We start from the raw sequence: 27,732 nt of genomic DNA, 5'->3' as shown, positions 1-27,732 counted from the left end.
GAGCAAGCTGTACAAACATTTTTCTCCATTAATAACAAATACTTGGGAACTTCTAAAACTATAACTTTGGGAATCTTGTGTCATTTCCATCTTCATTTATCAAGTGGCAGAGCCTAGCACTGTCACAGTATGTATATGCGGTAATGTTACATGTGGTAGCCCATTACAGTGCCATTCATTTTGAATGCACCTTTGAGGTATATGATGCATGTAGGCTTTTTGTCCGTTCTTGTGAAATGTAATGGGCTGACTTACCATAATACACAAGTATGGCAAAGCATGAATAAGCTCCTATTGAAAACTGCATGTCCCAACAATCAGTAGATGCATACACAAATTTCAGCTTTTACTGTAAAAGTCAAATCGATCTCTGACCCCTTATCCCTACTTAATGGTGAGACTTCACATCATAGACTGCTTATCAGCCATTGCCAGAGAAAATAGGATTTTTATAACAGCTTACCTGTAAAATCCTTTTCTTTGAAGTACATCATGGGACACAGAGCCATAGTAATTACTATGTGGGTTACAGGCCACCTTCAGGTGATGGACACTAGCACACCCTAAGACAGCAAGTCCACTCCCTATATAACCGCTCCCACTACTGGGAGTACCTCAGTTTTGTAGCAAAGCAATACACGTGTATGCCAGAAAGAGGGGAGGGACCTTTGTGTCCCGTGATGTACATCAAAGAAAAGGATTTTACAGGTAGGCTGTTATAAAAGTCCTATTTTCTTAATCGTACGTCACGGGACACAGAGCCATAGTAATTACTATGTGGGATGTCCCAGAGCAATGCCAACTGAGGAGAGGGAGACACAACAGAATTAGGGCAATATGAGACTAGAGAAGTTATACTGCTGCCTGCAGCACACTATGCCCAAAGGCGATATCCTCATGCCTTTTTGCATTCACCTGATAAAATCTGGTAAATGTACGGACTGAAGACCAAGTTGCAGATTTGAACCATGGAAGCTTGGCAATGCACTTCCACGAAGCACTAACAGTCCTAGTGGAGTGCGCTTTTGATTTCAGAGGGTGGAATCCTTCTCTTTAACCACTTCCATACAGGGCATTTTCACCCCCTTCCTGCCCAGGCCAATTTTCCGCTTTCAGCGCTGTCGCACTTTGAATAACAATTGCGCGGTCATACTACACTGTACCCAAATGAAATTTTTATCATTTTTTTCCCACTAATAGAGCTCTCTTTTGGTGGTATTTGATCACCCCTGCGTCTTTTATTTCTTGTGCTATAAACAAAACAAAAATGACAAGTTTGAAAAAAACACAATATTTTTTACTTTTTGCTATAATAAGTATCCAAATTTTTTTTTTTTAAACCAATTTTTTCCCTCAGTTTAGGCCGATACGTATTCTTCTACTTATTTTTGGTAAAAAATATCGCAATAAGCGTATATTTACTGGTTTGCGCAAAAGTTATAGCGTCTACAAAATAAGGGGATAGATTTATAGCATTTTTATTATTTTATTTTTTTTTACTAGTAATGGTGGCGATCTGCGATTTTTAACGTGACTGCGATATTGCGGCGGACACATCGGACAATTTTGACACATTTTTGGGACCATTCACATTTATACAGCGATCCGTGCTAGAAAAATGCATTGATTACTGTATAAATGTGACTGTCAATGAAGGGGTTAACCAGGAGGGGGCGCTGTAGGGGTTAATGTGTTGCTAGGGAGTGATTCTAACTGTGGTGGGAGGGGATTCACAAGGGGAGGAGACCGATCGGTGTTCCTCTGTACAAGGAACATACCATCGGTCTCCTCCCATCTGACAGGACGTGGATCTGTGTCCTTACACACACAGATCCACAGTCCTGCTGGGTTACCAGGCACGTGCACCGAGACCCGAGCGATGCGGCGCGCTCGCGCGCCCCCTGGGCTGCCTGGAAGGCTGCGCCGTCATATGACGGCGGCCCAGGATAACAGCTGCACCATCCCGCCGTCATATAACGGTGGGCGGGCAGCAAGTGGTTAAACCATAAGCCTGAACAGTTACTTGCTGAATCCATTCAGAAATAGTAGATTTCAATGCTGCCTGTCCTTTTTATAGGACCTTCAGGCAACACAACAAAACAAATTTTTCAAACTTGAGCAGTTGCCTTCAAGTAGACCTTGAGTGCTCTCACCACATCAAGAGAATTTAGTAATTTTCCTTTCGTAGAACAGGTCTGGAAAAAATGAAGGTAGAACAATATTCTAGTTCGCATAAAACTAGACACTGCCTTCGGTAGAAAGTTAGGATGAGGACGCAATACTACCTTATCCTTGTGAATAATCAAATATGGCTCTTACAAGAAAGAGCCGCCAACTCTGATACCCTTCTTTCAGAAGATATGGCTACCAGAAAATTAGTCTCCTTGTAAAAAGGACCAAGGGAATAGGCTGTATTGGCTTAAAAAGGCTGTTTCAGCAATGCCGACAGAACTAAATCCAAGTCCCAAGGGTTCAGGGGTGACTTAACCAGAGGATTAAACCACATTACCCCCTGAATTATGCTACGAACCAAAGAATGTGAAGCAAGTGGTTGTTGAAATAATCCTGATAAGACCGAAACCTGGCCTTTGATAGATACACAAGGCCAGCTTCATTTCTAACCCCATGTACAGAAAGTCAAGGATTCTACCTATGACACACTTCCTGGGGTGCCAACCCCTGGATTCACACCAGGAGACATATGCTTTCTAGACTCTAAACTATGATTTTGGAAGCCAGCTTCCCTGCATTAATCAAGGTAAATACCACTGGACCTAACAGCCCATGCTTCTTCAGAATGTGGTATTCAACACCCAAATCATTAAATTTAGCGTTTTTAAGGTAGGATGGAATACCGGACCTTGCGAAAGAAGGTCTGGACGTGGTGGTAGGGTCCATAGGTCCCCTATCGCCAACCTTATGATCTCTGCATACCAAGATCTTCTTGGCCACGCCGGGCCAAAAGAATCACCGATTTCCCTTCCTGCAAAGCAGTCGTGGAAGCAGAATAGGAGGAAATGCATAAATCAGTGAGAACTGATTCCCCGGGAACACCAAGGCATCTGTTTCGCATGCTAGCGGATCACTTGTTCTTGACACAAAGTTGTTGATTCTCTTGTTGAATCTGGATGCAACAGATCTATGTCTGGGATCCCCCATCTTCGGTATATTGCAAGGAAGATATCGGGGAGAAGGGAACATTCTCCTGGGAACAACTGCTGGTGACTCAAGTAGTCCGCCTGGCAATTTTCTATTCCCGGAATGAAGACTGCCGATAGGCAAGGAACATTGTTTGTTAAGATATAATTCACCTTTCTCTAGGCCGCACGACTTGTCGTGTCCCCTTGGTGATTGATATAGGCCACTGCTGTAGTATTGTCGGATTGGATCCTGACAGGACAATTCCATAACCTGAACATCCAGGCCCTCAGGGCCAAGCGTGCTGTCTGGATCTCTAGAATGTTGATGGGCAAAGTCATTTTTGATCTGGACTATTTCCTTTGGACAGCCGCTTCTTCCCAGACTGCTCCCCAACTCAAAAGGCTGGCATCTGCTGTTACCATCTTCCAGGTAGCTGGGAGGAAAGATTTTCCCTTCTGCAGATTCTTGGTTATCAACCACCAACTGAGGCTCCAGTGCACCCTGGAGACAGATACACTGGGAAATCTAGAGCTTGGACCTACTTGGTCCAAGCCGACAAAATACTGTTTTGCAGCAGCCTCAAATGAAACTAAGCATAAGTAACGGCCTCAAATGAAGCCACCACCTTTCCAAACAACCTCATGCAAAGTTGAATGGAAGGATTCTTCTTTGCTATTACCATCTGAATCAGTTCCTTTATGGCGCTGATCTTCACCTGGGGCAAGAATACCTTTTTCTGGGCTGTATTAATAATCAGACCCAAGTATTCCAATCTCCTTAATAGTTTTTTAAGCAGGATTTCTCTAGGTTGAGAATCCGCCCTTGGTATTCCAGGTAGCTGACTGTAGATCATACTTTGGTCTAAGTGGGCTACCGACTGGTCTATCAAGAGCTGATCGTCTAGGTAAGCTAACATCTTTATACCTTGGGGCCTTAATCCGGCTACAGGAGGGACCAGACCTTTGTAAATACTTGAGGTGCAGTAGCTAAACCGAAAGGCAGAGCTACAAACTGAAAAAGAAGATTTTCTACCTCGAAACGTAGATATTTCTGGTGAGTGGGAAATATAGGTACATGGAGGTATGCATCCCTGATGTCTATTGACGCCAGAAGTTCTCCACCTTGTAGGACGGTGACCACTGATCGGATTGACTCCATGCGGAAAGAGCGGATATTCAGAACCGGTTTAGATATTTGAGATTTAGAATGGGTCTGACATACTCATTTGGTTTTGGTACCGTGAAAAGGTTTAAATAAAACCCCAATCCCTGCTCTTGCATGGGAACCACTAAGATCAATCTTTTGAGACAAAAAGATGGTCCAATACTCGAAAGAGAGACTTCTTTTCCTCTGGAGTCTGAGAAAACGAGGAGACAGGGACCTTCGGAACTCAGGTTTGTACCCTAGAGTTATTGAGGAAGTCACACATCTGCAGCCTACGGCACCTGGCATTCCTAGGCGGTCTCCCATCCAGGTACTGACCAGGCCTGACCCTGCTTAGCCTCTGAGATCAGGCGAGATTGGGCGCTTTCAGGGTAATGTGGCTGTAGGCTCCGACACTCTTCCTTCCAGACCCTTGAGAACTGCGGAAATCTTCCCTCCACTTGAGCGAGCTGGGGTGCCCCCTCATAAGGGGGCTTCAGTTTCCTTCTTGAACTTGATGGCGGAGGCTGTTGTGACTGCCTGGAAGCAGATGCTCCTGGCACTGGAGAAGGAGCTTGTTTAAATGAAATACGTTTACTCCTCTTCCAAAGTAGCAAAAGGATACTTTTTCTACTAAAAATGTTTTGGATGTATTTATCCAAATCATCTCTCAACAGCCATTCACCGTGAAAAGGAAAACTAGCCAGGAGCTTTGCATGACGCTTCGGCTGAGAAATTTTTCAACCATAAGATTCTATGCTAATGCACCAGCCAAGCATAAGGCGCGAGGCTTGAAGAATAGAACCTCTCATGGCGTCTATTGCCAAACATAATGCCGCTGGTAACTCGGCTAAATCCTGGGCCTGCTGATCAGGAATAACCTTGAGCACCTGTTCAGACTGGTCTCTCAAGGATTGACATACACCATTTGCTGCTAGCACAGGTTGAGACATCAGAAAAAAAAGTGTTTTTTTTTTTTTTTTTTTTTTTTTTAAGAGGAATTTCCAACTTTTTATCCGTTGGATCCCTAAGCATTTGAGCATTGTCTATCGGACAAGTCAAATTTTCATTCACAGAGGATATAGCAATGACAAATGCTGGTATCCCACATCATAGTGAATTTTTCCTCCATAGGGAAAAGTGTTATAACTTTATAGGAGGAAAAAAATGTTTATGTGGGTGATCCCACTCAGAATACATAAGCCTTTTCAGCAATGAATGGACAGGAAAGGCATGCGCAGCTTGAGGAGGCTTTAGTGAACCCAAACAAGAAAGTGGGCATATCAACCGACTCAATGAAGAGTAGCAAAAAAAGTGGAGTGGACAAATTCAGTAAGAATTTCACCAGCAATCTTTCAGATTGTGAAGCTGATCCTTCCGTATTTGACTCCTCAGAAGAGGAGTCATAAGCCTTCACGGTCCCCTGTGACAAACCGCCGTACAGAGGAGGTGGAGAACGGAGCGGTATCTGCCGATCGTTCTGCTTCTCCCTCTACTCAGAAAGAGGGGGAGAGCTTTTGTCCGGGTGGCGGGTATTTTTTAGAGAAATCCCCTCCCCCAACATCTTACCAGAGTCCTGTGACTGCTAGCCGGAGAGAGATCTGTCATCATGATCTGAGAAATCATGATAAGGTACGTGCTCTATACAGCCCCCAGTAGTGACTTTTAGGCATGACAACATTTACTTTTTAACCACTTGCCTACCAGGCACAAACACCCCCTTCCTGCCCAAGCCATTTTTCAGCTTTCATCGCTGTCGCACTTTGAATGACAATTGCGCGGTCATACTACACTGTACCCAAACAAATTTTTTATCATTTTCTTCACAGAGCTTTCTTTTGCTGGTATGTAATCACTGCTGGGTTTTTTATTTTATCACAAAAAAAAAAAAAGATCAAAAATTTTGAAAAAAATATTTTTTTACTTTTTTCTGTCAGTAAATTTTGTAACAAAGTAATTTTTCGCCTTCACTGATGTGCGCTGATGAGGCGGCACTAATGGGAACTGATAGGCTTAACTGGTGGGCATTGATGAGGTGGCACTTATGGGCACTGATGAGGCGGCACTTATGGGTACTGATGAGGTGGCACTGATAAGAAGGCACTAATATGCCACACTTATGGGCACTGATAGGTGGCACTGATATGTGGCATTGATGAGCACTGATAGGCGGCACTGATGGGCACTGATAGGTGGCACTGGTGGGCACTGAGAGGCGGCATGGATAGGCGGTACAGATGGGCATTGATGGACAGCAGTGATGGGCAGCACTGATAGATGGCACTAATTGCCAGCATTGACTGGCATGGCTAATGGGCACTGATTTGTGGCACTTGTGGGCAGTGTGGGCAATGATTGCTGCCACTGGTGGGCTCTGATCACTGGCATTGGTGGGCACTGTATGCTGGCATTGGTGGGCATGGCATTTTATTGATTTGTTGCACTTTATTTATATCTTGTAATCAGGGCACTGATGATCAGTGCCCTGATTACTTCCCTAGTTGGCCCCCTGTGAGGAGATGCCGCTGATCGGCTCTCCTCTCCTCGTACTCTGTCAGTGTGAGGCGAGGAGAGCCGATTTCCGGCATCTCCATGTTTACATGTGACCGGCAGTGAATGGACACAGCTGATCACATGGTTAAAGAGCTGCGGATGCGGCTCTTTACACAGATTGGTGTCGCCCCGTGTCCTAGCAACACGGTGTGGCCGCGATCGCTGCTGGTGCGCGACAGCGGCCATCATATGACGGCGGCCCAGAACAAGTCCTGCACCGCCCCTCTGTCATATGACGGTGGGCGGGCGGCAACTGGTTAAAGGAGACAATTCACAAGAAACTTTAAAATACTTTAGAAGTCTCCACTTACCTTTCCCGCCGCAGGGTTTCCTTTGGTAAAACAACAGACCCAGTCTTCACCTCTCATGGTGGGCTCCGTTTAAAAAACCTTCAGAAACTGGGGCACACTCCTGGACCCGTAAAACACCCCGCCAGAAAAAACTTAAGGCTGAAAAAAACAAAATCACTGGATCCCGGGGTCTAGCTCTCTAGAAAGAAAAGCGTTACGGGCTAAACCTTGTTTCTTCTGGCATGAGGCCTGGGTACCATTCAATTCGGCCTAAAAAGACACTTTGAATGGATCCGGCTGCATAGATAGCCCCAGCAAGGATTGCACCAGTGAAGCTCAGCACAGCACATCTTTACTCATGACCAACACCCAAGACACTGGTGAAAAAACTGAGGTACTACTAGTAGTGGGAGGGGTTATATAGGGAGTGGACTTCCTGTCTTAGGGTTTGCCAGTGTCCATCACCTGAAGGTGGCCTAAAACCCATATAGTAATTACTATGGCTCTGTGTCCTGTGATGTACAATTAAGAAAAGGCATTCTCTCTCCATCTGTTCAGGGTGGACGTTCAGGGGGAACCTATAAACTGGTTTAATGAAAACCAGATTTATAGGTTGTACTCCTATAACCCTACCCGATTCCATGACTTATCAGTTCTGTAGCAAGCAATGCAGTGTAACACAGAAACTGAGGGGAGGGTACCCTCCTCCACCTGATCTGGACATTTTATTGATAGGCAAATCCTATCCTCATATTGATTAGTGATTCCAAATTAATAATAATTACTGCAGTAGGGAAGAGACACAAAAGATACACTCCGCATCTTTCCAAATAACTGTTCTGCCTTATTATGACGCAATTGAAGGTTTTTATACACATGATTACGTAGGTATCACATTAATATTATAATTGTACATTTATGGTAACAAGGGGCGTAACATAGGCAGGCTAATTCTAATCAGGACTCGAAAGAATGCAAACAGGTACTGAAAACATTATATATATATATCCCTTACAATTAGTATTTGAATAAATAGTACCCTAGACTGTGATTCAAAGGGGGAAACAAATCAAACACAGATATTTCTTTAATTTAGTCATTTTTGCAGTGTCTGGTGTGGATCTAGATAACTTTTCTTTCAAGTTTTGCACAACTGTACATGAAATGAATCTCATGAGTCTCCAAACATTTCCTTATATATAAATGTCTCTTAACAATCCACAAGTCACCTCGCTTTAGTTTTGGATCCTTCCAAACTTTTAGGATCTGGAATTGGGGAGAAAACACATAAATGAGTTTGTCAAAAACCTTAAAAGATCAGCAACATTCTCTGTGAAATCCGAATGGAGGACTTCAGCTGCTGAGACAAAATATAAGCAAGTGAGTAACACACTCCCAAACCAAATCCCATAGGGAGAGAGTCCAACATCCCCTTAGGGGCTTGATAAAATATAAGAAAAAACATTCAGGCAAAATTTTTCTAGTTTCTTATGCCTCGTACACACGAGCGGACTTTCCAGCAGACTTGGTCCAACGGTCTTTCCGGCGGACTACCTGAACGGACGGACTTGCCTACACACGACCGGACTTTCCGGCAGGCTAGGTCCGCCCGTCTTTCCGACGGACTTACGGCGGACTTTCAGAATGAACGGACTTGCCCACACACGGACAAGTCCGTTCATTTTGAACATGACTCCGGTACGACGGGACTAGAAAAGGAAGTCAATCTCGCCGCTTTTATCGGCAATATTAACACCTTGCGAGCCCTGTCGCGGGGCATACCAGGCCCTTAAGTCTGGTATGGATTTTAAAGGGAACCCCCTACGCCGAAAAAACGGCGTGGGGTCCCCCCTAAAATTCATACCAGACCCCGATCCGAGCATGCAGCCCGGCCGGTCAGGAAAGGGGGTGGGGATGAGCGAGCGCCCCCCCCCTCCTGAACCGTACCAGGCCGCATGCCCTCAACATGGGGGGTGGGTGCTTTGGGGGAGGGGGGGCGCCCTGCGGGGCCCCTCCACCCAAAGCACCTTGTCCCCATGTTGATGAGGACAAGGGCCGACAACCCTGGCCGTTGGTTGTTGGGGTCTGCAGGCGGGGGGCTTATCGGAATCCGGGAGCCCCCTATAAGAGGGCCCCCAGATCCCGGCCCCCCACCCTATATGAATGAGTATGGGGTACATGGTACCCCTATCCATTTACCTAGGGAAAAAGTGTCAATAATAAAACACACTACACAGGTTTTTAAAATAATTTATTAGACAGCTCCGGGGGGGGTCTTCCTCCGGCTTTGGGGGTCCCTCCGGTTCCTCTTCTCCCGGCGTCCGGTTGGTTCTTCTCCGCTCTCTCTGGCCTCTTCTCCCGGTGTTCCAGTTCTTCTGCCGGCTCCTCCGCTGTCTTCATGCCGCTCTTTTGCCAGCGGAGGCCCGGACTTCTGGCTTCTTGGCTTCTTCCCTCTTCTCTTCTCCAGATGTTGACACAACGGTCTCTCCGGTTGGACTGCTCTCTGAGCGCTCCGCTGTGACTTATATAGGCGGAGACCCCGCCCCATTATGCCGTCACAGTCCCTGGGAATGCTGGGACTGTGACGTTTTAGGGGGCGTGGTCACCGGGTGATGTTGACTACACCCCCTAAAACATCACAGTCCCAGCATGCCCAGGGACTGTGACGGCATAAGGTGGTGGGGTCTCCGCCTATATAAGTCACAGCCCCCAAAGCACCCACCCCCCATGTTGAGGGCATGTGGCCTGGTACGGTTCAGGAGGGGGGGTGTTCGCTCGTCCCCACCCCCTTTCCTGACCGGCCGGGCTGCGTGCCCCCATGCCGTTTTTTCAGCGTAGGGGGTTCCCTTTAAAATCCATACCAGACCTAAGGACCTGGTATGCCCCGAGCTCACCGCAATAGGAAAATTAATTTTTCCTATTGCAGCGAGCGCGAGATGCAATACCCTGCAGTTGCGTCGCATCTGGTCCGTCGGACCAGCATACAGACGAGCTGGCTTTCCGTCGAACCAGCATACAGACGAGTAGGCTTTCCGTCGGACCAGCATACAGACGAGCGGGCTTTCCGTCAGACCAGCATACAGACGAGCGGGCTTTCCGTCGGACCAGCATACAGACGAACGGACTTTCCGTCGGAAAGATTTAAAACAAACATTTCAAATCTAGGTCCGGCGGACTTTTGGGGAAAAAAAGTCAGCTGAAGCCTACACACGATCGGATTGTCCGGCGACCAAGTATGCCGGAAAGCCCACTCGTGTGTACACGGCATAACTCTACTTTTTCCGCTACATTGTAGACAATAGGGAGTGTAAAAATAAAACCTCACAACTTCTAGTAAGGACTCTCCTATAAAAATGATTTCCTCTGTTACTGTCTGTAGATTCTGGCACTCTGTACTTACAAACTACTTCTGATAACACTTTTTACTTTGGCCTTTGCAGTAGCCACAGATGGCATTTGAGCCATCCCGGCTCCATCCAACCCCCCGATCCCATCCCGGCTCCATCCAACCCCCCGATCCCATCCCGGCTCTATCCATCCCCCCTGAACCCATACGCGCTCCATCCATCCCCCCTGAACCCATACGCGCTCCATCCACCCCCCTGATCCCATCCCCGATCCATCCATACCCCTCCATCCATCCCCCCTGATCCTATCCCAGCTCCATCCATCCCCCTGATCCTATCCCCGCTCCATCCATTCCCTCTGATCTCAACCCAGCTCCATCCATTCCCATCCCAGCTCCATCCATCCCCCCTGATCCCATACTTGTTCCATCCATTCCCCTGATCCCATACCCGCTTCATCCACCCCCCGATCCTGATCCCATCCCGGCTCCATCCATCCCCCTGATCCCATCCCGGCTCCATCCATCCCCCCTGAACCCATCCCGGGTCCATCCATCCCCCCTGATCCCATACCCGCTCCATTTACCCCCCTGATCCCATACCCGCTCCATCCATTTACCCCCCTGATCCCATACCCGCTCCATCCATTTCCCCTGATCCTATCCCAGCTCCATCCATCCCCCCGATCCCATCCTGTCTCCATCCATCCCCTGATCCCATCCTGGCTCCATCCACCCCCCAAATCCCATCCCAGCTCCATACATTTTGGTAGGTTAAGGGGGGAGAGCCGCACCGACGCACTAGCCTGCTTAGTGCCGGGGGTGGGGGGTGACACCATGTATTACTGCACCAGGCGACACCAACCCTAGTGACGCCACTGGACCTGGGACACCCTGCGCTATACCATCATCCCTGTTAGTGGGTGGCTGCTGAGAGGTCATGAGGTATAGCAGGGACAGACAGGTGAGTAAGGAGGAGGGACAGATTTGTGCTCCATTTGTGTGGCTTTTAGGTGCTCTTGCCAATGGACTGAGTGGTGAGAAGTCAAATGCCTTGTAAAGTATGTGGTATCCAAATGGTTGGTGTTTTTGCCACACTTGATGTGCTTGAGACAAAGTTTGCAAACAGCAACATGGCGATCGGCTGCACATGTACTAAAAAAGGCCCAGACAGCTGAGCCGTGAGAAGTGGGCCGGGAGATAACAGCTCCACAATGTGATGGAATAGGGTGGTTGCTCTCTACTCTTCCATGATGACTGTCTTGTTAGGGTTGTGCCTCACCCTCACTTTCCTCTTCTGCTCTATCTGGCACCCAAGTCGAGTCAGTGACCTCATCATCATCTCCTCCATCCTCATTACCACTGGAGACAAATTGGCAATACGCTGAGGCTGGGGGGAACATATATGCCAATTTGTGTACCAGTGTTCTCCCCACTCTGTAGGCTCATGTTCCTGCCTTCCTCAACCTCAGAACCAACATCTGAATCAAGTAATGGCTGTGCATCATCAAGGAGCAAGTGGCTGACGCTGTGTTCAAATAACTCCACTGACTCCTCCATGCGTGATGATGGGGCTATGGCAGGAATAGCTGTGGACAAGGAGGCAGGTTTAGCCATTCTGGCAGCCTAGTCTCTGCTTGGGTGACGGAGGATGAGGACAGTTTAGGAAGCCAGTCTACCACCTCCTCTGCATGCTGTGGTTGGATAGCATGAGCAACATCACTAAACAGAGGAAGCGATGCCCTGCCTGAGGACTGACCACATCCACCTTTGCCTGTTGACACATACGCTGCTGGCCCCCTTACAGTGCCATGGGAGCATCTGCCTCTCCTTGCTGTCCTCCCAGACATGATGGGGGATGCTTAATAACAAAATGTAATAAAGATGTGTAAATGTGTACGTGGATGCACTTTAATCAATGGAAAGTGGTGTTTGGTGCACTTTAATATGAGTATTGACTACACAGACACACTCCACCGATACTGAATAAACATGCAGTATCGCACAGAACTATATGGCGTTTAACTTGCAGTTAATGCAAAAAATATATTCTGTGTTAAATGGTCACTACACTCGCACTGACTGAACTATCCCTACATTCACACTAATGCAGGGGCGGACTGACCATTCGGTCACTCGGTCGCCGACCGAGGGCCCGACGTCAGGAGGGGCCCCATGAGCTGCTCAGTCAGCAGCGGAAAAAAGCCGCCCGCCGCACCGCACGAAAACCCCGTCCTCCCGGTCGCCGCGGCCAGCCCACTGCCAGAGCAGACCTCGGCTTAGGATGAGAGACGCTCTGTCAGCAGGGAGGGGCGGGGCAGGGAGCTCCACTGACGCTCTGACCCTGCCCTGCCCCTCCTCATGTAGTCTGAGTCTGTATAGAGCGTCTCTCCTGCACTTCTGAGAGCTCCGCTCTGGACCACAAAAATCCCCGCCCCTACCGACGAAAGCCCCGCCCCCTACCGACGAAAGCCCCACCCCCTACCGACGAAAGCCCCGCCCCCGGACCTCTGAGAGCGGGAGGTGAGCCCGACTGGTCAGGTAGGTCCTTCTGCCTACCGTAGATACCCGGCCTGTAGACCCCTTTTTTTTTGCTAAAGCATCCCTGGAAATGTTGTTTATCCCCCTGTATAGCTGTGCATTGCTGAAAGTTTGAATTTTAAAACTGGCTACCTGGTCATCTCCTGTAGTCGCATCCCCAGTCTGGTCATCTCCTATAGTCGCATTCGCAGTCTGGTTACTTCCTGTAGTCGCATTCGCAGTCTGGTTATCTCCTGTTGTCGCATTCGCAGTCTCTGGTTATCTCCTGTAGTCGCATTCCCAGTCTCTGGTTATCTCCTGTAGTCGCATTCGCAGTCTGGTCATTTCCTGTAGTCGCATTCGCAGTCTGGTCATTTCCTGTAGTCGCATTCGCAGTCTGGTCATTTTCTGTAGTCGCATTCGCAGTTTATGGTTATCTCCTGTAGTCGCATTCGCAGTCTCTGGTTATTTCCTGTAGTTGCATTCGCAGTCTCTGGTTATTTAATGTAGTCGCATTCGCAGTCTCTGGTTACTTCCTGTAGTTGCATTCGCAATCTGGTTATTTCCTGTAGTCGCATTCGCAGTCTGGTTACTTCCTGTAGTCGCATTCGCAGTCTGGTTATTTCCTGTAGTCGCATTCGCAGTCTCTGGTTATTTCCTGTAGTCGCATTCGTAGTCTGGTTATCTCCTGTAGTCCCATCCCCAGTCTCTGGTCATCTCCTGTAGTCGCATTCGCAGTCTCTGGTTATTTCCTGTAGTCACATCCCCAGTCTCTGGTCATCTCCTGTAGTCGCATTCGCAGTCTCTGGTTATTTCCTGTAGTCGCATCCCCAGTCTCTGGTTATTTCCTGTAGTCGCATCCCCAGTCTCTGGTTATTTCCTGTAGTCGCATTCGCAGTCTGGTTATTTCCTGTAGTTGCATTCCCAGTCTGGTTATCTCCTGTAGTCGCATCCCTAGTCTCTGGTTATCTCCTGTAGTCGCATTCGCAGTCTGGTTATCTCCTGTAGTCGCATTCGCAGTCTGGTTATCTCCTGTAGTCGCATTCGCAGTCTGGTTATTTCCTGTAGTCGCATCCCCAGTCTGGTTATCTCCTGTAGTCGCATTCGTAGTCTGGTTATTTCCTGTAGTTGCATTCGCAGTCTCTGGTCATCTCCTGTAGTCGCATTCGCAGTCTCTAATTATTTCCTGTAGTCGCATCCCCAGTCTCTGGTCATCTCCTGTAGTCGCATTCGCAGCCTCTGGTTATTTCCTGTAGTCGAATTTGCAGTCTGGTTATTTTCTGTAGTCGCATTCGCAGTCTGGTTATCTCCTGTAGTCGCATCCCCAGTCTGGTTATCTCCTGTAGTCGCATCCCCAGTCTGGTTATCTCCTGTAGTCGCATCCCCAGTCTGGTTATCTCCTGTAGTCGCATCCCCAGTCTGGTTATCTCCTGTAGTCGCATCCCTAGTCTCTGGTTATCTCCTGTAGTCGCATTCGCAGTCTGGTTATTTTCTGTAGTTGCATTCGCAGTCTGGTTATTTTCTGTAGTTGCATTCGCAGTCTGGTTATCTCCTGTAGTCGCATCCCCAGTCTGGTTATCTCCTGTAGTCGCATCCCCAGTCTGGCTATCTCCTGTAGTCGCATCCCCAGTCTGGCTATCTCCTGTAGTCGCATCCCCAGTCTGGCTATCTCCTGTAGTCGCATCCCCAGTCTGGCTATCTCCTGTAGTCGCATCCCCAGTCTGGCTATCTCCTGTAGTCGCATCCCCAGTCTGGCTATCTCCTGTAGTCGCATCCCCAGTCTGGCTATCTCCTGTAGTCGCATCCCCAGTCTGGCTATCTCCTGTAGTCGCATCCCCAGTCTGGCTATCTCCTGTAGTCGCATCCCCAGTCTGGCTATCTCCTGTAGTCGCATCCCCAGTCTGGCTATCTCCTGTAGTCGCATCCCCAGTCTGGTTATCTCCTGTAGTCGCATCCCCAGTCTGGTTATCTCCTGTAGTCGCATCCCTAGTCTCTGGTTATCTCCTGTAGTCGCATTCGCAGTTTGGTTATTTCCTGTAGTCGCATTCGCAGTCTGGTTATTTTCTGTAGTTGCATTCGCAGTCTGGTTATTTTCTGTAGTTGCATTCGCAGTCTGGTTATTTTCTGTAGTTGCATTCGCAGTCTGGTTATCTCCTGTAGTCGCATCCCTAGTCTCTGGTTATCTCCTGTAGTCGCATTCGTAGTCTGGTTATTTCCTGTAGTCGCATCCCTAGTCTCTGGTTATCTCCTGTAGTCGCATTCGTAGTCTGGTTATTTCCTGTAGTTGCATTCGCAGTCTCTGGTTATCTCCTGTTGTCGCATTCGCAGTCTCTGGTTATCTCCTGTAGTCATTTATGATATCTATGGCTATGCATATTTATTGAATCCATATTGAGCACTATATTTGATTGGCTGTTTGCTTCTGCTTAGGCCTGGCAAACACGCACAATCGCACATGATGATGACTTCATCATCATGTGCGTGATTGTGATTGTGCGTGTGTGCCAAGCAGAAGCAGCCAATCAAATATAGTGCTCAATATGGATTAAATAAATATTGGGAAGATTGTTCCTTCCATTGGTAATCAGTGGGAAGAATGTTCCTTACATTGGATGTCAGTGAGAAGAATGTTTCTATACATTGGTGGTCAGTGGGAAGAATGTTTCTATACATTGGTGGTCAGTGGGAAGAATGTTCCTTACATTGGTGGTCAGTGAGAAGAATGTTTCTATACATTGGTGATCAGTGAGAAGAATGTTCCTTACATTGGTGATCAGTGGGAAGAATGCTCCTTACATTGGTGGTCAGTGGGAAGAATGTTTCTATACATTGGTGGTCAGTGAGAAGAATGTTCCTTACATTGGTGGTCAGTGGGAAGAATGTTCCTTACATTGGTGGTCAGTGGGAAGAATGTTCCTTACATTGGTGGTCAGTGGGAAGAATGTTCCTTACATTGGTGGTCAGTGAGAAGAATGTTTCTATACATTGGTGATCAGTGGGAAGAATGCTCCTTACATTGGTGGTCAGTGGGAAGAATGTTTCTATACATTGGTGATCAGTGGGAAGAATGCTCCTTACATTGGTGGTCAGTGGGAAGAATGTTTCTATACATTGGATGTCAGTGGGAAGAATGCTCCTTATATTGGTGATCAGTGAGAAGAATGTTCCTTACATTGGTGATCAGTGGGAAGAATGTTCCTTACATTGGTGATCAGTGGGAAGAATGTTCCTTACATTGGTGATCAGTGGGAAGAATGCTCCTTATATTGGTGATCAGTGAGAAGAATGTTCCTTACATTGGTGGTGAGTGAGAAGAATGTTTCTATACATTGGTGATCAGTGGGAAGAATGCTCCTTACATTGGTGGTCAGTGAGAAGAATGTTTCTATACATTGGTGATCAGTGGGAAGAATGCTCCTTACATTGGTGGTCAGTGAGAAGAATGTTTCTATACATTGGTGATCAGTGGGAAGAATGCTCCTTACATTGGTGGTCAGTGAGAATGTTTCTATACATTGGTGATCAGTGGGAAGAATGCTCCTTACATTGGTGGTCAGTGGGAAGAATGCTCCTTATATTGGTGATCAGTGAGAAGAATGTTCCTTACATTGGTGATCAGTGGGAAGAATGTTCCTTACATTGGTGATCAGTGAAAATGATATAAAGTTAATAAAAATAATAATAAAAAAAAAAGTAAAGCACCCCCATGATCCCCACACATGCTCTATATGAAAAGCTTTATGTAGGATGAGCACATGTATGTAAACGTGTCTATAGACGCAAATGCTGGACACGGGAGCCCACCTGCAAGGTAACCCCCCCCCCCCCCCCCGGGAGAGTGCTTCTCCTAGGGAGTTATCTGACGTGGGGAGGAGCCGCGAGAGCCACCCCCAGATGTTGAGGTCGGGGCCATTCTGTTCCAAACGAGCTGCACAGTGGAGGCAAGTATGATATGTTTGTTATTTAAAAAAAAAAAAAAGAGCCTTTACAATCAGGAGATAGGATCTCCTATTGCCCGGGGGCCCCATGAGTTGTCAGTCCGCCCCTGCACTAATGTAAAGATGAATGGTCATTCTACACTCACACTGAACTATTCCTACATTCGCACTAAACTGATATTCTACACCAGTGTTTCTCAACTCCAGTCCTCAAGGCGCACCAACAGGTCATGTTTTCAGGATTTCCACTATTTTGCACAGGTGATTTGATCAGTTTCACTGCCTTAGTAATTACCACAGCCTTTTCATCTGAAGGAAATCCTGAAAACATGACCTGTTGGTGCGCCTTGAGGACTGGAGTTGAGAAACACTGTTCTACACTGACAATAGAATCAGAATAGCACACTGTCTAATAGCACTGAACAGAGCCCTGTTCTATCTCTTTCCACACCGCTATCACACTACAAATGTGAAGAAAAAATGTAGCGCATAAACTGTGAAAAAAGTCCCCAATCAGGGAAACAGCTAGAAAAAAAATATATAATTAATAAATAGTGTCCATAACAACAAAATGACTCATAGGTCTAGCAACATGGATATATAAAGTCCAATGAGTGAACAACTGCATAAATCTTGATAGAAATGATGTGTAAGAAACTCTTACCAGATGCATTGGATTCCCATGTCAGCGTCAGGGAATCGCTCGAGCGGATTGCCTCTCAGGGCCTGGAAGCGGCCGCTCGAGCGATTCCCTGTCGCTGACATGGGAATCCAACGCATCTGGTAAGAGTTTCTTACACATCATTTCTATCAAGATTTATGCAGTTGTTGGATACAGTTCCCCTGGAAGATTCAAAGATCCATCTGTGTTTGAACATTTGCTGTTGTACACATTTACTTATCATTCTCAGTGGGACACTTTACACATATTCTTGATTCACTCATTGGACTTTATATATCCATGTTGCTAGACCTATGAGTCATTTTGTTGTTATGGACACTATTTATTAATTACATATTTTTTTCTAGCTGTTTCCCTGATAGGGGACTTTTTTCACAGTTTATGCGCTACATTTTTTCTTCACAGTTTTGGTTTGGTTTTTGTCACTTCGTATGTAGCTGCTTTTTATTTTTATTTTTATTTTAGCGCAGTGTATATATCTAATTAATTTCACACTACAAATGGCCTGGTATGGAAAGAATACTTTTATAGTGTGAGGCAGGATTAAGAGCAATGAGCCATGATCGGATACATTCATCATGACAGCGGCCAATCATGGTTCTGACAGTGCTCTGTGCCCTGACTGGGCAAAGCTTACATTGCTTCAGCCAATCAGGGCTGTCAATGCACTGTGCAGTGGCGCAGTGCATTGTGGTCATTCGGCAGACCGAACAAACGGTCGAACTACCCAATAATTTGGCTGTTCGGAGAACAGCCAAACCATTCGCCCATCTCTTTTGATTAGCTGATTACCCAATTGAAGATCTGAATAGACCCCAACTTTGGAACCCGAAGGTACTTATTTAGGAATTTTAGGTCCAGGATAAGATTTAGTATTGGGGTGCACTTGGTAGGTTTTATGGTCCAAGTCTTGCACCAAACGGAAGGACTGAGTTTTGGCCTTGAAGATGAAACCGGATGAGAGCAATAGGGCACTTTTGTTCTGGAGGAACCTTACATTGTGAAAGAATTACTTTTCCTCTTGTGACATCTTTAAAGGAGGACCTATATTTGGTGACACACTGGGTAAATTCATCAAAGGCCATGCGTGTGAGGTGATGTCTCATCTGTTCATGAGAGCCATTCTGGAGATCTGTGTCATGACTTATTCTAGGGTATCAATACAAAAAAGTAAGGCAGAGAGCAATGTCTGCAAGTGCTCTGCTAAGGTTTAATGCTGGGAGACAGGATCCTGCTGGTTGTTCATTGCCCTAGGCCGAATTAGCTAGCAAACGAAAACTGTAGCAATAACTGGTAGCAGGACTAGTTCTGCAAGGGTAGAGAAACCTTTTAAAAATTTCTGTCAGCAGAATCTTGAAATTAAGGAACATCATCTATAGGCACAGTAAGATGTTTGTGTAAGACTGAGATGGCAGGGCCTTCTACTGGCACTGACCACTATTAATGAACTCTTTCCACTGGATGGAGTTTGACAATGATTCTCAGAGGAGTTAAAGATTTTCATCCTTTCAGGGTTAACCCATGGCGAATCGAGTGCGACAATACCGAGACTTTTGTGCATAGCGGAAGTGAATATGTCAAGATTGACAAGCATGTTGCCGGAAGCCAAAACATCAGGCATAGAAGAGGCTAGGGGTGAGAAGTTTTACGAAGCCTCCTCTAACCCTGCCTCTGTGGCCTCTTCATTCTCCTCAGTGTCTGCAGGCCATCAAGCGGAGGGATTTCACTTTAAGACTCCAGGTGAGACAGGGGTTGAGAAGGCGCTTTTGTGTTTTTATTATAAGTTGTCTGAGACATTCTGCCATGGTTGCAGAAAAATATGCCTTGATCAGGTAAGACACTTGCGTGCTTGAGATAGAACTAGAACTAGAAGAGACCTCTGTTAAAATTGGGTCCTGTTCTGATGCAAGAAAAGTGTCATCACCCTGTGTAGTTTCAGCAGAACAAATATTTGCATAAACATAAACCACCATTTCCTTGAACCTGGTTTCCACCACTTTATTGGTGAGGGTATGCCCCTATGGGGCAGAAATGAGACAAGCATATCCATGAAGGAGTACACAGCAACCTGGGTGTAGAGCGCGCTATAGCAAAGACCTAGTGGAAAAAGGGCAGTAGAAAGTGCCTGAGTACAATCTATTAGACTCTAGGCGGAAATGGTGGTAACAGTGCAACCTATGGTGTAATGTAACGCCTTAGTCATCTACCGGCACCTACACTCTGAATATTGGAATTTTACTGCCAAGTTTGAAAAGTTTACCACTACACAAGTGAATAAACTTCAAACACAATTCTCAGCTTTCTTTGTTTTGATGTAGAACGAATATGATTTTGGAGACCTTTAATAATTCAAGCTACAGTAATTGGTCCAGTACAGGGTACACCATTCCTACCTGTTCCTGTGGCTGGTCCCTTATCAGGGTCCAGGCTTCACCTGTCACAGTCTGTAATGCTCTCTGAGGAAACTTCAGGGTCTAGGAACCATAGTGGTCCGTATAACTGGCCTTCACAGCAAGAAGCACAAGGAAGGGCAAAGCATGCCAAACAAAATAAAAGAAAATTCCCAGCTTAAAGCAGAGTTCCACCCAAAAATGGAACTTCCGCTTTAAGGGAAGGTGACCCCCTGACATGCCACATTTGGCATATCATTTTTTTTTTTTTTTTTTTGGGGGGGGGGGGGGGGGAGGGGGGAGCAGAAACCCTCTTTTTAGAGGGTTCCAGCTCCCACTTCCTCCTGGCACACCCGTGGCGCTGGAAGAGAGATCTCTCCCCCCTCCCTCTCGGCAATCATCTGGGACACGTCATAGGTCCCAGATGATTGCCTGGCCAGTCGCAGTGCGCTAGTGCATGCCTGGCTGTGAAGCCACAGCCGGGCGTCCACAGTGACAATTCCAGCGCTGCAGAGAGGTGGGGGAGATGAGCGGGGCTTCGTTCCCCGGCATTGCTGTACCCTGGGACAGGTGAAGTGTCGGATTATTAAAAGGCGGCAGCTGCAGTATTTGTAGCTGCTGACTTTTAAATTTTTTTTTTTATTGGAACTCCGCTTTAACTTATTAACCAGCCTGCAACCAACCAAATTATCCTAACAGGTAGAAACAGGGTTAAGTTTGCACAATTTGCAAAAACATGTATAAGCTGCACAGCCACTTCACAACACCCCTGTACTTGCAGTCCCAACTCTATACATTTGTAAAAGCCTCCATAGTAGAAGCACATGCATAATAATGGATCAATAGAAGGCAAGTAAGCCTGCAGGGAGTCCATCCCTCCTTAACCACTTGCTGACCGTATACTGCATATATATGGGGACAAGACGGCTCTCCTGTGCAGAATCCTGTACTGTACGTGTATGTAATCCTGCACTTCCGGGTCACAGCGGGAGCAAATCAGCGGGTCTGGGGGTCCTGGTAGGTACCGCCCCCTTATGACGTCACAGTCCGGGGCATGATGGGAGTCTGGCGTCATAAGGGGGCGGTGTCACCGGGTGACATCACCCGGTGAATATGACCCATGCCTATATAAATCGTTGCGCACCGCTCACATGGCATTACAGCGGCAGAGAGCGTCATGTCAACATCGGAAGAAGAGAAGAGGGAAGAAAACGACAAGGAAGACCGAGCCAACGCTAGTAAAAGGGCTGGAAGAAGATAGCGGAGGAGCCCGGCAGAAGGCACCGGAGAGCGGGAGAAAAATCAGAGAGTGGGAGAAGATACCGGAGAGTGGGAGAAGAGAGCGGAGAAGTAGGAAGAGACCCCCGAAGTCAGAAGAAGACCCCCAGAGCTGCCTAATAAATTACTTTAAAAACCTGTCTAGTGTGTTTTTTTATTGACACTTTCCCCCCCCCAGGTGAATGGGTAGGGGTACGATGTACCCCATATTTTCACATAGGGTGGGGGGCCGGGACCTGGGGGCCCCATTATTAAAGGGGGGCTCCCAGATTCCGATAAGCCCTCCGCCCACAGACCCCGACAACCAACGGCCAAGGTTGTCGGGAAGGGGCCCTTGTCCTCATCAACATGGGGGCAAGGTGCTTTGGGGTGGGGGGGCAGGGCCTCCCTGCCCCAAAGCACCCACCACCCCCCCATGTTGAGGGCATGCGGCCTGGCACGGCTCAGGAGGGTCTCGCTCGACCCCACCCCCTTTCCTGACCGTCCAGGCTGGTGCTCGGATAAGGGTCTGGTATGGAATTTGGAGGGGCCCCACGCCGGTTTTTCAGCGTGGGGGTTCCCCTTAAAATCCATACCAGACCGGGCCCGGTATGCTCTTGAAGGGGGAACCCATGCCATATTTTTTTTTTGTTAAATTGGAGTGGAGTTCCCCTTTAAGTCGCATGCCAAAGTCGGATCAGTTAATACGGAATCCGACATCAGAAAAAAAGTGGTGCAGGAACTACTTTGAAGTCGGCACGACTTAAAGTCGTGCCAATATGAATGGTAGTCATTCAAAATCATGGAGAATGACTTGTCATGCGATTTTGCAGTCCAAAATCGTGGTATAAGTGTGAAAGGGGGCTTAGGCTCCATTCACACTTGTACGACTCCAAAGCTGCCCCGACTTTGGAGTGCAACTTTGACACAACTTTGGATGGGTGCAACTTGGATTCGACTTTGACCAACGATAATGGACAACTGTTGCACACAAGTATAACATTCAGGTACGACTTTCATGAAACTTCTGAGGGTTAAACGTTGAAGTCTATGGCTCTCAAGTTGCATGAAAGTTGGACCAAAGTAGTGCATGAACTACTTGGAAGTTGCTGCAACTTTAAGTCGTGCATATATGAATGGATATCATTGGAAAACATGGAACGACTTGCCATGCAACTTTGATGTCCAAAGTTGCATGACAAGTCGCACAAGTGTGAATGGAGCCTTAGAGACCAAATCGGCACTGACCAATATAGACTGTGACACACTGGTACTGAAATAGACATATCTTGTTGGCCTCTGTTTATGGACAACAAACGCTGTCCACCTTGGCAAAAACCTGGTATAGATCTTAGCAAATAACCAACTGGAAGAGAGGTTTTGGCTCCCTTTTACTCTTATTATTGATGGGTGGAGCCATCAGCAGCTGTAAAAAAACAAAACACACATTAATGGCATTTTGTGAAATAAATAAAATTTATTACCACTTAAAAACAAAAAAACAAAAAAAAAAACAACACATAGATATAAATAATTGGATACAAGCACAGAAAAAAGCACTGATCACAACTCTGCGTTACTGCCAAAGTTCATTCAAGGTGAATGACTGCTATCTTTCAAATATGTGAACGTTTAACAATTAAAGCTCTTGAAGTAGAACTTCTATGAAATAAAAACAAAAAATAGCAATGAAGAGGCAAACTGAGAATGCCATTTTGGGGACCATTTAGAAGGAATAAAATACTGATTCATAAAAATTTGGGTCAGTTTTGCAGTTTTTTTTCATCTGACTGGAGTTCTCCTTTATTAACCAATCTTACATTCCTTGAGGTGGAAGTGGAACTTAAGTCTCAATTTTAAAAGACTTGCAGTAGGCAGGCTCTTTACTGCAGAAGAGACATGTAGTATCTCTTCTATAAAGTAAACCTACCTGCCTGCTTGAAGTCCTGTTAAGAATATATACGGAGTAGCGCAAGGACAGCTCAGTTTACATTCTGGCACAGATTCTGTGTGCCGGTGTTCTGCCGAGAAAGTTCCTCTCGGCGGATAAGGACCCCCATCTACTGCGCAGGCGCAGCGCCTGCGCAGTAGGAGACAGCGGAAATAGCCGAAGCGAAATACAGAAGAAATCAGCTGTACACGGCGCCTGTAAGAGGGCCCCTTGCGGGCTCGCTTCGCTCGCCACGCTTCGGGCACGGCCTCGCTTCGCTCGGCTCTTTTTTATTCCCCCTCTAGGTCCACTTGGATGGTGGGGCTTCAGCCTGGACCTAGGACGCAGGTGCCGTGTACAGCTGATTGAAGATTTTCATCTTCGGCTGTTTTCGGCGGCTCCTGGTCATTCGTACTGCGCAAGCGCAGCGCTTGCGCAGTACAGGGGGGAACTTATCCGCTGAGGGAACTTTCTCGGCAAGACACCGGGACAACTGATCTCTTATGCAGACGCAGGAGTGATGGATGAAGCTGGGTAGAATATTCCAGGGACAGCGGACTGTTAAAGGAAATGTATTGCGGACTTTAGTTCTGCTATAAGCCTAATTTTATTAAATTTTTTTATTAACTTTTCTATAAAGTGGGAAAGGGTTGGATTCTCGTTCAGGTGTTTGAGGGCCGTTTACCCATTGTGGAAATTTCCCCCTACCTCCTGTCCTAGCAACACCTGTCCCACTCTTACACACACAGTGCTACCAGGACAAGAAGCAAGATAAAATCTCCCCATTGGGGACAAAGCAGCAAAAAACCTGAAAGATGTTTTAACTCACCCCAACATGACTCTCATATACAACATAGCAATCCCAGTGGCTAAGTGGTTAGCACTTCCACCTAGCAGCACTAGGGTCATCAGGTTCAAATGCCAACCGCAGCACTACCTGCCTGGAGTCTGCATGTTCTCCCTGTGTGGGTTTCCTTTAAGTGCTCCGGTTTCTTCCCACACTCCAAAGAAATGCTGGTAGGTTAGTTGGCCCTAGTATGTGTATGTATGAATGTGAGTTAGGAACTTTAGACTAAGATATTTGGGGGCAGGGACTTATGTGAATGTATAATATATATGTCAAGCACTGCATAAATTTACGGCGGTATATAAGTACCTGTAATAATAGTCCCCACCCCCTGCACATAAACACTAACTGGCCACTTTATTAGGTAAACCTGTTTAATTGCTTGGTAACACAAATTGCTAATCATCCAATCACATGGCAGCAACTTAATGCATTTAGGCATCTAGACGTGGTGAAGACAACTTGTTTAAGTTCAAACCGAGCATCAGAATGGGGAAGATAGGGGATTTAAGTGACTTTGAGCATGGTTGTTGGTGCCAGAAAGGCTGATCTACTGAGATTTTCATGCACAACCATCTCTAGTGTATACAGAGAATGGTCTGAAAAAGAGAAAATATCAAGTGAGTGGCAGTTGTGTGGATTAAAATGCCTTGTTGTCAGAGGAGAATGGGAAGATTGGTTTGAGGTGATAGAAAGGCAAAAGTAACTCAAATAACCTCTCGTTACAACCAAGGTATGTAGAATACCATCTCTGAATGCATTGCACCTTGAAGCAGATGGGCCACAGCAGTAGAAGACCACACCGGGTGCCACTTCTGTCAGCTAAGAACAGCAAACTGAGGCTACAATTCGAACAGGCTCACCAAAATTGGACAAAGAAGATTGGAAAAACGCTGCCTAGACTAGTCTCGATTTCAGCTGTGACATTCAGATGGTAGGGTCAGAATTTGGCATAAACATATAAGCATGGATCCATCCTGCCTTGTATTAATGGTTTAGGCTGGTGTTGTAACGGATATTTTCTTGGCACAATTTGAGCCCCTTAGTACCAATTGAACACTGTTTAAATGCCACAGCCAACCTGAGTATTGTTGCTGACCATGCCCATCCCTTTATAACTACAGTGTACCCATCTTCTGATGGCTACTTCCAGCAGGATAATGCACCATATTACAAAGCTCAAATCATCTCCAAATGGTTTCTTGAACATGACAATGAGGTCACTGTACTCCAATGGTCTCCACAGTCATTAGATCTCAATCCAATAGAGCATCTTTGAGATGTGGTGGAACGGGGGATTCACATCATGGATGTGGAGCCGACAAATCTACAACTGCGTGGTTTAATCATGTCAATATGGACCAAAATCTCTGAGGAATGTTTCCAAGACCTTGTTGAATCTATGCCACGAAGAATTAAGGCAGTTCTGAAGGCAAAAGGAGGTCCAACCCAGTACTAGCAAGGTGTACCTAAAAAAGTGGCCGGTGAGTGTATAAGGCCAACCAAAACAGTGTATAGCAACCAAACTGGTAGCTTCAAGGTGTTAGTCTAATTATTCATACTTCTGATTGGTTACTATTGGCTCAAGCCACAATGTTTTAGTGCAAGGATAAAGAATTTTATTTTCAGCCATGTGACTAATTTAGAATGTAAGCACTAATGAGTTGGGCCCTGCTAACCTTGTCTTCTACTGCCTCCCTTTATTTTGTAAAGCACTGCACAAATTGTCTGTGTTATATAAATCCTGTAAAATACCAAATCTCAAATGGACTAAGCCAAAAATTACTGTCATTTATTTTTAAAATAAGGAACCTTCTCCTATTGTTCACTTTTTGAATTGTGCCTTATGGGATTCTGCCCACTTACACAAGCGCAGTATACTGAAATTTAATTTTAAAATGATCTACTAGGAGCTTAGTTAATATGTATGTCTTTTGAGCACACACAATTCTATAACTACCAATTCTTTTTTAATTACTATTAAAGAGCAAGCAGCAGAATTTTACCCCTTAGAAAAATTCTATATGTAAATTTGCAAAAGTGCCAACTCTCATTTTCCTTTGGCTGCTCTCAGCATAATTTATATGGAAACAAATGCATTTCTCCCATCCACAGAGTTTATTGAGCCCTCTAATCAGCAAGCATAGTGAAACTTTTGCCTCTTATGGGACAGATTTCTGTTTTCAAAAGTAACCAGCAAAAGTAAAGAGTTCAACAAGTCCTAAAGCGGACCTTTTGCCCCCAAACCAAAAGTTCATAGGTGCATGTACTGATCTATAAACACTTTGCAATCATACGTAAATTAAAATACATTTTTGGGAACTCACATATTTCTCATTCCCTGGCTTACCAAGGCATTGGTGACATAGCGAGGGTCTCCCGATTGCCTTTTGGAAAGGCTATATCAACTTCCGATGAGATCTCATGAAATCTTTTGTGGGATTTTGGGGGGGAAAAGGCTTTTTATTGTTATCGTTTTTATATTGCCATAGCTTCAGCAACCTAGCCAGATCTCAAACAAAGCCTGCTTACCATGCAAAAGAAAAGAGGGAATATTTCTCTTTACCCCTGCTTGTGCTGCTGAATACTAATCTGTTAGTTCACATTTATGAGAATCTGAAACATTGCTTCCTATGAAGGCTGTTCACATAGATGCGGTACGATTCTGGTGCGGTTAAAAAAAAAAGGGTCCTGTTTAGTTTAGTGTGGAGCAGTCTGGTTTTAAGCTCTATAGCCTGTGAGAATCGCATCTGAAAAGCACATATTGCACCTCAAATATCACACTGCACTGGCACTCCAAGTCGCATATAAAATCACATACCATCAGTATGAACCTGGGCTAAAAGAAGGAAAAAGTCTGCTGAGGTATAAACACTTTTGGGATTCGAAGTCTCCTGTGCTACTACAGCCCTTAGTGTTTGTTCCTACTGACCTGACATACATGTCATTTCTGTGTCCTGTAGTGATGTGAACTTTGGCAGGAGGAAACACTGAGCGCTGCAAGGGTCACAGTAGAAAGACACTTCTGGAAGTATCAGTCTCTGAACAGACTTTAACACATATAAAAGAGAAAAAAAACGCGCTAAAATACATAAAGCAATCTTATTAAAGTATTACAGATTATTGATATTGATCATAAATATAAAAAGTCCCAAATAAAGCAGCAGCATATAGCAAAAGTTGCACGTAATAATTGGAAGAGAGAAGCTGCGCTATATGTAAGATCAGCAATGCATTGTGTATTCCAAAACACTGATGTGCAGTTCAAACGTATGACACCTGGGTGAACTATTCCTTAACAGTGCCACCACCTAATAAAAGACTCGCTTACCAGATAGTAAGCAGAAAGGAGCAGATGGCTAAAACCCAGCCAGGGCCTTTGTTAAACCAGCGGAGACGTCCAAGCAGGGGTAGGCACTGGCTTAATGCGTGCTCCAATTCCTCTACGGCGTGGATAGCCCATAAACCTCAGCACTGATGCCGAGTAGGTGTCTTAGGTTAGCCTGGATCCGACCACTTTAAGATGCTCACTGCCCAGATTCTGTGTTCATCTGAAGAGTGCAACAGGCATTTAGAGTGGATGTCCGGCTGGGATCTGTATTACAACAAGGGACAGTGAGTCCCCCCTCTTCCCTCTCAACGAGTGGTTTACCTGGATTGGGTTACGTGGAAGGATACCGTCACCTGTGGAATCG

General features: G+C 46.1%; 1 pseudogene; it reads right to left on the bottom strand.

Annotated features, from left to right (window-relative positions):
• Positions 1 to 4,574: 4,574 nt before the first annotated feature.
• On the bottom strand, positions 4,575 to 4,693 carry LOC141135915 (5S ribosomal RNA; annotated as a pseudogene).
• Between the last annotated feature and the right edge of the window lie 23,039 nt (positions 4,694 to 27,732).

The sequence above is a fragment of the Aquarana catesbeiana genome, linkage group LG03 (genome assembly GCF_042186555.1).
Source record: "Aquarana catesbeiana isolate 2022-GZ linkage group LG03, ASM4218655v1, whole genome shotgun sequence".
Lineage (NCBI taxonomy): Eukaryota > Metazoa > Chordata > Amphibia > Anura > Ranidae > Aquarana > Aquarana catesbeiana.
The sequence above is the reverse complement of the archived record's forward strand: the minus strand, read 5'-3'. Positions and strand labels throughout refer to the sequence as shown.